Genomic DNA, 12635 nt, shown 5'->3' on the forward strand with positions numbered 1-12635 from the left:
TTTTCACTTTCCAATTTCATTCAAACTAGGAACATATGCAATCAAATGTTCACCTGCTGTCTTAATATCCCACAAGGCATTTATCATTTACCAAAATTAAGTGGAACTTAAAAAAATAAATATGAAAACCAGGAATGGCTACGCTATTCCATAAAAACTTTGAACAAACAGAAGCTTGCCTCAATAATTTGGTACATTATACACACATTCAGATGTGTTCTACTGTACTGCATATTCTTCAGTGCTAGGACTGGACAAATACTAAAGAAAAAACAAAACAAAAAGCATCTGCTGAATTTTCTTTTATTTGCTCATTTTGCCATATAAATGGATGACTATAACTACACAAATACCTTCTGTATCTTGTCAACAGTAATTTATTGATGTCCATGTGGGAGTAATCTCTGTTTGTCCTTCATTACCATAATATTTGTCACTGTCTTGAGAAGCCAACAACATGGCTGAATTCTTGATGTTCCTGCAGTCAAGGGTAAAAAAGCCCTGCTTGAATAGAATGTTGCATTTCACTAATGTGGTTTAGATAGCTGAACCTCACACCAAGAGCTACAAGAATGGAAGAGATGAAACATAGCCATTTTGTGACTAGTCTGAACATTTATTTTCCAGCTAAGCGCCTTAGGTTTTTCCAGAAATCAAGATCAGTTTGCTAAGCGGGTGAGGGGGTGGGGTGGGGGGTGGAGTCTTGATGGATTTCTTACAATCTTCAATTACTTTACAGTAAAAAAATTAAAGAGCTCTAGCCCAATCTAATTATGTTACTGGTGAACAGTTGCCAGCTTGTGATTTTAAAAATACTGGTCATGTAGACAAGACCCTGGGGATTGCCATGGAGCAGATCCAGAGCAGGCTATGAGCAGAATCTGGAAAATCGGAAGTGGAAACTGACAGACTAGGGCAAAGACAAAGCACAATTTAGTGGGCTATGGTGGAAGCTGGTGGGACTGGTCGTTCATAGCATAGTCTTTAGAAGTCTGGCTCATACCACCTTTATTTTAGTTGTAACTGGGTAGTGTATGTGGCTAATCTGGGCCAGGTTTAGGCAGAAGATTCAGAGAAGAAACCTAGGCCTGGCTTGTGTGAGTCTAAATAAAACTGTTCTGAGTATTGTCTTCAGACACAAGCTGCTTTCCATCTCACTCATAGGTGGCGCTTGGTGAATCTTGCACTAGGGTCAATAGCAAAAAACCTTGGTCAGGTTGGCTTTGAAATCATGTACCTCTCTTTTCCCATAGTATCATCTGTTCATTTAAAAAAAATAATTATATTCATTTTCCCACCCTGGGATTATGAAAATGTTGGCCCATCTTCCTTAAAGTGACCACTTCAATTAATAGTGCATAGCTGCAATGTCAAGTCTCTATCTGCATGAAGGAAAATGGCATAGGGATGTGCTAACAGGTTTGACATTGAACGTGTTCGATGTTGATCCGGTTTAGAGTTGAACTGTTCAGAGTTGAACTGAACCACCCCCATTCAGTCAGACTCCGGATTGAACCCCATCAGGGGTTCACAGGCTTGGGGTTTTTTCCCATTTTTTTTTAAACTTAACCCCTCCTGGGGAGCTGTCTGAGGTGGCGAGGTGGTGGTGGTCTGCAGAGGTTACCCATCCCTCTGCCAGCCTCCCTGAATCCAGAAATGACCCAGGCCATGCAGAGGCCTCCAAAATGGCTGCTGCACTGGGGGGAAAGGCTGAAAACTGGTTGAAGAATGGCCAACTAAGGGAGGCCAGCGGGAGAGGGGGAACCCCACTCACAAACCCCACCTGGACCAGACTGAACTGGGGTTCAAAGGGGTTCCAGACCAAACTGGTCAGGTCCATCTTGGATTCAGTTCAGACTCAAACTGGACCAGACCAGCCAATTCTGTGCACACCCCTAGAATGGCACTCAGTAGGAGCCCCCGCAAATCACATTGGCTACTAATCAGAATCATTAAAGGGTCCAACACATTTTGGCCCACTACATTCTGCTGTCGTAATCTGAACACAATCTGAGATATATGCCCCAAGATCCTTTACAATATTGCATAGAATGCTGCAACATGAGTCCTGGGTTGTGTACTGCATCACTATCAACCTGAAAATATTGCTGCCCCAAACAGTCACTTGGTTGCTTATGCAATTTGGCTGGACCTGAGATCCTGTAATTGTGGAACTTCCTCAGCTTGCAAGGATGCTGGGAATGCAGAGCAGCACCTGTGATGCTTCTCTCATAATCAGGTCCTATTCTTAGAAAATTAGCTAATCGTGCACAGAGCATCTGCGCCCCTAGTCACTGCAGTCACCACTCCCCCCCCCGCTGTCGCTTTTTTGTCTGTCTACCCCCGCCCATCTTCTCCCCCTGCCTGCCCACCTTCTTCTTCTTCTTCTTCCCCGCCTGCTGCCCGCCCCCATCTCCTTTTGCGGCACCCTCTGCTCCCACTTTCTGGTTGCCCGCCTGCCAGCTGGCTAGCCAGTTACCATTCACAGCACCTCGGCAGCCTACCAGTCACAGCCTCTTGGCCACCCGCCCACTGATTGCGGCTGTTTTCTTTGGTTGGCTGGCCGCCCGCCACCACCACCACCACCACCATATTCATTCTCTGGACCGTCCTGTGGCTATCCGGCAGCTCTCCGAACTCTTACAAGAGCTGCCACACATGAGATTAGCCACAGGTATGTCTTAGATAATTACGTATAAAGAAGATATATTATTGTGTACTATGTTTGCAATGCAATGCAATGCAAAAAAAGAAGAAGCACACCTTTGGTGTGGTGTGTGCATAAATTCAAGGTGTAACCCTTCTTTTCCAGGTTTTGAGGAAAAGGAGTCGATGAGCTAGATAGATGATGCCTACATAGTTTCTGGAACTGATTGAATCATTGTCAACCACTGCTGGGCAAAACTGCTGCTGCACTCTGACCCTTGAGTCCCAGATCTGAGCCCAGGAGGCCTGGAAACTCCTTCTAAATTTGTCCTTAGTGCCATTTGTGGAGCAGTTTTGGATAGCTAGTTGAATTTAATGGAACTGGAAGATCCACAAAGTCAAGCATGTTTTTGTCCTGCTAACAGATGAAGTGTTGTCAAAGTCAGCAGAGTTTGAAACATAAATGCTGTATGATCACTTGATGAAAGCTCACCTCCCTAAAAGTCCTTGGTTTTTGAGAGTGCAAAGAAAAATGGCCAAAAAATCCTCCCTTTCTAGCCTCTAAGCAAAGCTTCGTGGTTATTAGCCTTCTTCAGGAAAACATCTTTATGTCAGTAGTCGAAACTAGGATGTGTCAACAAAATTGCAGTTCCATTTTTCATGTGTGGAAACATCTATTAGAACAGGGAGAAACAGTGTTTGATTTTCAAAGAGAGGCACTGAGTCACAGTGTGCTCTAAAAAGCAGAAAATGTTATAATTCCATGAAACACTCGCAGGAGGGAGATACCCTATGCTGTGACTGTGGTCAGAATCCAAGGTAATTTTAAGTCCTCACATTTATCTCACAATTGCATTAAAAATACTGGCTGACATCTTCACTAACCATGCACTGCACCTGGGGAAGAACCAATCCTCCTTTTGGAGAGCTTCCTGCACTCTGCAGAGCTGAAAGCACAAGAGGGGTTGATTGCCATCAATCTGTCCTTCCCTTGGAAGTGCCCTGTGCACCCAAAAATATGTCTCAGAGTGACCCACCCTCTAATCGAAGGGCACAGGGCACTTCCAGGGAAGAACAGATCAACAAAAATGGTCTCCCCTTTTGTGATCAGCTCTGCTAAGTGCAGGAAGCTTTCTGCAGCAGAGATGCTTGACTCCCTCCATGTCCTCATGGTTAGTGAGGATGTTGGCCACTCTTTATCAGTTTTATGGCATTGTCATCCAGGTATTTCTGCAGTGATTATATCACCCTCTTATTCCGGCACACAACCTCACTAACTAGTGCAAAGCAAGTGTGGCTTGTTGGTTGCTTAACTACTATAGTCCAATTTATCCAACAATGTTGTAACAGTACTGAAAATTTTGTTTAAGAAAGGGACCACAATCTTTCTTTGGACTTAGATTATACATTCAAAAGCAATATGTTAAACAGATGATTCTGTACTGTGGCTTTATTTTAGAAAGCTATCATTCATTCACTTTATTTATTTATTTATTTATTTATTTATTTGACAAATTTCTATACCACTCAAAACACATGTCTTTGGACGGTTTACAATAAATTAAAAAAACATTATAACATTAAGACAATTTAAAATTTAAAACATGTTAAAAGTTTTCACTATTAAAACTGTAAATCTAATTAAAAGAACAGATATGTATCTTAACTGACCTTTTAAAAGTTGTCATAGACAAGGAAGCTCTTATTTCAACAGAAGTGCATTCCAAAGCCTCGGGGCAGCAACAGAGAAGGCCTGTCCCTGAGTAGCCATCAGACAGGCTGGTGGGGACCATGGCAAAGAAGATATTCCCTTAAATGCCCTGAGGCTTTATTATAGTTTATAACCAGCACTTTGTATTTTGCCCAGAAACGTACTGGCAGCCTGTGTAGTTTTAAAAATACAGGAGTAATGTATTACTCCACACATTTAAAGGGACAAGGAGAAGAAATTTAGATGTCTCACTAGTAATGCATGTGAAAGACTTTCCTGCCATCAAAGGCCAACGGTGCATTGGATATCATGTGCAAAGACATTCCTATCCTGCCTGCAAACACTTCCTTAACCATTTCAGGCAGCCATTTCATTGCTAAATGACATTATGTTAATCATTGGCCCATATTGACCTTAGTTTTTCCTTAATCAAGAACAATCACAGAGCCCTCAATCATGAGGGTAGGAGAATTTTAACCCTTTGTTCCCACCACAGTATGGATCTGGATTGCACCTACCCCACACTTTTTATTTGCCCAAGGAAGACAGCTTTCAATTAGATCTTTCCCCTTAGGGCAAAGAGCTGGTGTGTGTGTGCACTTAATTTCAGTCAGGATTGTGACAGCAGCAAAGAGTTAAAGCCACTACCCCCACATGCCACAGTCCTAATTGCACTGGGCCTCCTGCCCCTCAGCTGCTATTGAGTGAAGAAAAACAAAGTCCATCAGGGCCAATGAGGCATTAAACAGCATGTGTAGTTTGGAACTTTAAAGTTTGTAAAAAAACACATTAGTCTGAAATATCCTTCTATTTTTGAAATGGATTTAAAAGGTAACAAGGAGGGTGTGTGTGAGAAAAATGGATGAACTGATTCTGCTAACAATTCTGATAACATGAATAGTTTGGGAGAGGATATGGGGATGGAAAAGTCCTCTATCAATTCAAAGCTGATTGTGGGAACGGAAGCTTTATGTATTGATATTGCTCCTGCTCAAATCATAGGAGGAGAGTAAAATTGATTAATAGCTACACCTGATGTTGATTGAATTAATTTATTTCTAAAAGGATTCCTCATGTTGAAGCATAAGAAGCTGCTGGAATCAGACCTAGTTCAGTCTCATCTACACTGATTGGCAGCAGCTCTCCAAGGCTTCAAGGGGTCTTTCCCATCCCTAGCTAGAAACACCAGGGATTGAACCGAAGACTTCTTGCAAGTAAAATGTGTGCTCTCCCACTGGGCTATCATCTCACCAAACACACTTGGGAAACTTTAGACTTCAGAGATATCATAATATTGTCAAGCAATGAATATGGGCTGGTTCAAATGAACAATGGCCCCTACATGCACCTGCCCAATGTTACTAAAGGACATGCCAATGCAATCTCAGCTCATCCTTTAATTGCATGTGAAGGGTGTCCATCAGAACCACCCCCTCTGTGTGCTACAATGTGTGTAAATGGGGTTTTGTAGTACATGTAGGGGGGTGATTTGGATGAAAACCCCTCACACACAATTCAAGGACACACCAAGATTGCGTCAGCATGTCCTTTAGTGTTGGGATGGGCACGTTCTTGCCGCAGCCCTGACATGATTGTGTCTAGGGGGCATTGTTCATCTGAACTGGCCCTATGTTACTTCAGTGTGTAGAATGGTTTAGAGAATGTAGTTTGTTCTTAACCTCCCTGTAGGAATTTTTCCGTTCATTTTGCTATGCTGTGGGTCACGTATTCCCTCTCCAAAAAAAAAAAAAAAAAAAAAAAAAACCTGGGGAAAAATCACATCACATTCCTCACCAAAATAAAGAGAAAAAATTGCTTACTTTCTGTATAGAATTTCCTGTCAAAGGACTAAGTTGTTCTGTGTGATTTCTTAGAGCAGAAAAAGGGCTATTTATTGTTCCTTTAAAATGTTTTGATGATTGGGTAAGCTATTAAGGTCAGAATCACAAGTTAAATCCACATAGGCAACCCCTTACCTTGACGTACCCTGTTTTTTGTTTAAGAGTAGGTGACATTCCTTCAGCAGTCTCTAGTGGTAGCCTGGAGGCGACATGGAGATAGGCACAATCTCTCCTGTGGCCCCAAGAGAAGAAAATTTAGTATTCACATTTCCCTTCAAGCACTGGCGCATAGATGAGGTCAGCGAGGGATAAAGTGTATAGCTCGTACTTCATTTCTTTTTTTCTAGAATAACGTGTTACATTAAGGCAGCAGGCCATGGTAAATCTCACTGTATAAAGCAGTTCTTGGTCTGGGAACCAAAAGCTAACATACACAAATACTCTAACAGCCCAGTACATATGTTTATTTGGAAGTAAATCCCACTTTGTGGAAGGAGAGCTGGTCTTGTGGTAGCAAACATGGCTTGTCTCCTTAGCTAAGCAGGGTCTGCCCTAGTTGCATATAAATGGGAGACTTGATGTGTGAGCTATAAGATATTCCCCTTAGGAGATGGAGCCACTCTGGGAAGAGCATCAAGGTTCCATGTTCCCTCCCTAGCATCTCCAAGATAGGGCTGAGCAAGATTCCTGCCTGCAACTTTGGAGAAGTTGCTGCCGGTCTGACAATACTGAGCTAGATGGACCTATGGTCTGACGCAATATATGGCAGCTTCCTATGCTCCTATGTTTATTCAGTGGGACTTCCTTCCAAGTAACAGGACTCTTATACCAAATCCTATGTGAAAGGAAGTCAGAAGTACATCCCAGTCAGTGGGACTTACTCTTATGTATGTAGGCAGAGAACTACAGTCTTAGAGAATTAATATGTGTCAGCTGGGACTAAAATTGTATTTACATGTGGAATCTCTCTCTCTCTCTCTCTCTCTCTCTATATATATATATATATATCTCAGAATGAGATATATATCTATCTCAGAATGAGATATGGAGATCAGCCATTAAATCAGAGAAAATTGTCATGCAGGTACAAGCCACCTAATGGCACAGTGGGGAAGTAACTTGCCTAGGGAGCAAGAGGCTGCTGGTTCGAATCCCCACTGGTATGTTTCCCAGACTATCGGAAACATCTATATCAGGCAGCAGCGATATAAGAAGATGTTGAAAGGCATCATCATCTCATACTGCATGGGAGATGGCAAAGGTCAACCCCTCCTGTATTCTACCGAAGAAAACCACAGGGCTCTGTGGTCGCCAGGAGTCGACACCAACTTGACGACACATCTTCACATTTCTTTTATAATATATCATTCCTAAATTTAACATTAACATTCCTTAATGGTTTGGGCCCTGGAAATCTGAAGGCCTGCCTGCTCCCAAGTGTTTCTGCCCACTTCACAAGATCATTGGAGGGGCTCTGCTCCATGTGCTAACAGTGAGAGAGGCTTGGTTGTCGAGCATGCGGGACAGGGCTTTCTCAGTCATTGCCCCCAGGCTTTGGAATGCTCTCCCGGCTGACATCCACTCCTCAGTCTCCTTGACAGTTTTTAGGGAAAAAAGTAAAGACACGGCTCTTCACCCAGGCTTTTAAATGAAAGTATTGTTTTTACTGATGCTGCCCTGTGTTTCACGTATTATTATTTTTAATGGGTTACTAAATGCTTAAATAGAGATATTATTTTTATTTTTATATTATCTGTACTTTTGTATTTTAATTATGCATTGTTTTAATTATCTTCTAAACTGCTTTGAGATTATTTTAATGAAAAGCAGTATATAAATCAAACAATAAATAAATAAATTTAGCAGGCTGCTATAGAGCCAGTACCGAACCCTTGGTTGATGTATCTTCTCACCAATCTGTTATAAATAGACAACCCCCCCCAAACCCCACCATTTTTATTTATGTCATTTCAGTCTCCTAATTTGTGGTGACCCCCCATTGCTGAAGCTATTGCTTCCCTGCGATATGTTAGTCACAGATATGTTAGCCACAGGCTCCACCCAGGAGTTGTCTATTATAGGTTACAAGCCCTTGGCCTCTCTGGGTTGCTGGTGAACTAGAAATCCTCTAATCACCTGCACAGATTTTAGAGCATAATTTTACACTCTCTTTTCTAGATGCCACTTTTCTTGCTTCATTAACTGTCTGGATTCCTCCACTAAAGAAAAGATGCTGTTATGATTGGCCCATCTTCAGAATGGGTTGTCATGGAAACCCCACCTGATTACATGTGCAATGGCCCTGACTGTCTGGTGCAGAATGGAGCAAGGAAAAATAAACAGCAGGGAAGGCTAAAACCTGATTCGATGGTGGTGTTATCAACAGGATAGTGATTTACTACTGCTGCTGAAGTCAACCTCACCGTTGCAGAACTGAGAATGAAGTTTTAACTATACCATGCAAAGAACCTTTAAATATCTTGGATAGCAATCTGTCAGGATGGCTGGCTAGGGTTTGCAAAAAAAACCAGAAACCAAACAAAAACCCAAAGACCACCCCAATCTGGCCTGTTCATGTGCCTTTAACAGGAATGTGATGTACAGAAATCAACAGGTGAAGTTTTTTTAAAGCATGGAGGTAAACAGTAGCCCTCTTCAGACATTAAAAAAACAACCAGATGCTCACAAAGCATCCTGAGAGTCTTCCCACAAGCTCCGCCCCCAGGCAGGCACACACCCAGAAGCCCCATCCATCTGCTATCCACACTGATAGCATTTGTCTCAAGAGGACAGATTCTTTCTGTGATAGGAATGCTGGGAAAGGGAGTGGAAGAGGACATGTGGAAGAAAGAATAGAGTACTGGGGAGACGCTCTATAGAGTGCCTCCCCAGTACTCTTCTCTCCACATTTCCTCTTCTGTTCTTGTCCCCATTCCATAACAAGCCCAGTTGTGTGAAAAGGAGGAGGATGTGGTGAAGGGCATGTGTGTGAGAGAGAGAGTGACAGAGAAAGGTGAGGAGGTAGGAGTTGGTATTTGGTGCCTTGCCGCAGGCATGCTAAGAACCACAGTCATCTCTATGAAAAGGTGATAAATTAGATTTTTCAGATATTGTTGAAAACCATTGGCTGACATTCTGAGTAATGTAAGACGTACATAACTGAAGCTGTGTCTGTGGGAAGCTCTGCAGTGGAGCTCAGCCCCATAGAGCTCAGCCCAACTCTGCAGTGGAGCTCAGCTCTACTACTGAGTAGGCAAATGTGAACAGAGGAGTAGTGATTTTTGCTGCTCACTCCTTCCTCCAAAAGTACTTTTGACTTCTGAAATGTGTTCTCAAGGGCTGTGCATATTTCCGAAGCCCTTTTGTAGAGAGGGGTGGGCAACAAAAATCACTCCCTCTCCCCCTCCCCCCCCCCCAGCACATTTGCCCGTTGGGCAGCATACTGGGCTGAGCACCATTTCAGAGTTTTCAACCGACGCAGCTCCTGCTATGTACTCTGCTCAGAATGTCAACCATTTTATTTTCACATAGAGGCGCTTCACACAAGCAGTGTAGAGTGCCAAAAGAAGGTCTGCAGGGAGAGCAGGTTTGACCCGATCTCCCCACAAACGATCGCTTACCCTGCCTCATGTGGATGAATCACTAGGGATGTGTGGTTCGGTTCGGATCCGAACCGGTTCGTTCCGAACCGGTTCAGATTCGGAGGTTCGATCCCGGACCGAATCGGGCCCTTTTGGGAACGATCCGGACCGAATCCGGGCCGGTTCGGGAGTGCCAGAGGCTTCTATTGACTGTTTTCACTTGCCCAGACAAGCAGTGGCTTCACTGCAGTGCTCCTGCGCCTCGCTCGGGTGTTCTGGGGGTCAGGCTCAGGCAAGCACCGCCGCATGATACACCCCCCGGACCCCCAAAAATGCACCACACAAGTGTGTGGCAGCTGTGGCAGACACACAGTCACTTAGCCCAGTTTTTGGGCATGCTCACGCCAAAAACCTGGGTTAAGCGGTGGGCTACTTAGGAGGGCTTGTTGCTACGTTGCCGCTGGGAGCCACAGGGCTCCCAGCAGTTCTCCTGCACAGCAATAGCATGTGCAGCATGCACAGTTCTCATGCTTCATAGTTTGTTAATGCTTTTGTTCAGCTAGATCACAGGTACTGACAAAAGCCTCCACCCTCCATTTGAAGACGGCTTCCTATAGTTAGTGAGAAGCACTGGATGATTCTACTTTCTAATATTCTGATTACAAAAAACAAATCAGTGCTATACTGTAGATGGATAACTAGAGGTGTTTTAGCATTATCAGATTGTTTGTGAGGCATAAGCAGAGCTGCCTGTAAGTTTTGAATAGTACCACAGCTTCAAATGTCTCTCATTGAGCAGAACACTCATATGGAATTAATGAAGCCATCTGTGGGCACTGGAGTCAATATACTGCAAGATGATGCCTTGTAACATATTGTTGTACCACAGGGCAGAATTCCATTATTGCATTATCCATACCAACCACTGGGAAGAATCCATCCCATCAATGGTTATAGACTAAGCATGTCTTTCCCCGTATTCTCAAAAGCTGTTTTGTATGCAGCATGTGGCAAGGTTCATGTTCTATATCAAAACTTGTATTCAATAAGGTCTTGATGTATGAGGTTGATTTCTTATTGCAAGCTGTCAGATTTTTACAGGGAGAACAACAGAACTGCTGAAGATGATAAACATGTCAAGGTCAGTGAAGGATTATCATCCAGTTTGAATATCATAGTGTTGCTAGCAACAATAGTACAGCTAGAACTATGTCAGCATTTTCATTATAATCTTTTCTGAGAGATTATAACAGTACGCTGTGCTATAAACATCCAAGGTATCTTTCCAGGATAGATATCCCCCCCACCTGCTACTGAATATTTGTTCTTCACCATCTGCCTATCAATTACATTTTCTTCAAAAAATATTTTTAACAGGGGAGATGGATCAGCACTGCATAGTCTAAAAACATTTAAAAAGAAAATAATGTTGGGTTGTTTTATTAATTAAAACACAGTATTGTCTTAGTGGACAAATGTATTTTTTAAAAAACACCTTTGAATCAGCAATGAGTGTCATGTTAAAATAATACAAATGAAAAGGAAAGTGTTCAAGAATTTTAATAATTAGCTGTATAACCCTATGCCTATTTACTTAGAAGTAAGTCACCAGAATTCAGTGGGTCTTACTCTCAAATAACTGCATATAGGATTTTAAACTAAGGATATTAACCACTGGATAGATTTACAGAGAGAAATGATTTAAAAAAAACAACACATTTACATTATTTTAAGAGTATACTTTTTTTGTTATACAAAACTAAATCATAAGGACTATGAAGTTGACCTAAGAAACATTGTTGCACTATTGTGTAATATGCTTAAGAAGTCTTTGCTATTGATAAAAGGTAAAAATGTACCATGTTTAGGTACAAAGTCAAAATAGATTGTCCCAGTCAGAACAGAGTGCCCTGCATTTAAATGTCTTCATCCATCAACTCTATTAATCTGTTTGCCATGACAAGGTCTAATTTTGTCACTCTTGGGGCCCAGAAACAAAGCACTCAAGTGAGCACCTAAATCCCATTTATTTCAATGAGACCTAAATGGCCTTTCTCTGGATTGTGCAATATGTCTGGAAATGAAATACAAGGAGATGTAGGCCTGATGCTAAACTAATCAGAAAACTTGCCCTCACAGAGGTGGTATTAACTGATGTCCTTGGTTTGCATATAATCCATCTGTTCACTGTATTTTGAGCAAGGAAAGAATTTTCCTCCCCATCACTTTGGAAGGCAACTCTGGGTGGTTTTCTTCATTCTACTGTACCATATGATGCATCTCACTTGCTGGGACCATCTGGGATTGTTTGACTAAACATATTATTTGTCCTGCAGGGATATTTCTGGCACAGTAGAGCTTATTCCTGGGCTCTGCTCGTGAGTGACACAGCACCGTTTGTATTATATATGGGCTATTAGGTTAGGTGTGTTTGGATATGGAGGAGTCTAAGGGTATTTGCATGACCTACTGGGCAGGCGGGCGGGGAGGCAGGGTTTCACCTACCTTCCCCACTGACGATAAAGCAAATGTTGCCTGGAGTGGGGACCTTGCTCCCAGACGATCCATGCTGCACCAAGCAGTGTGGCTCTCCAGAGGCTGGGATGATGCATCCCGGCCTCCAGAAATCCCATAATGCACCGCATGATGACGCAGTGCATTGGGGAAATCCCCCAGGCGACTGGCACTCTAGGCACCCCTCTCTGTGTGCGCTCGGGCTGCAAGCAGCCCCAGCACACACACAGTACCAGCAGCTGGGTTCATACCCTTAACCTCAGCTAAAGGCCAAATTGGGGTTAGGCTGGGTGGTAGTGTCAGGATCAGGGACAATCCTGGAGCTGCCCTAGCCTGGGTTAG

Source organism: Hemicordylus capensis, chromosome 1 (assembly GCF_027244095.1).
Source record: "Hemicordylus capensis ecotype Gifberg chromosome 1, rHemCap1.1.pri, whole genome shotgun sequence".
Taxonomy (NCBI): domain Eukaryota; kingdom Metazoa; phylum Chordata; class Lepidosauria; order Squamata; family Cordylidae; genus Hemicordylus; species Hemicordylus capensis.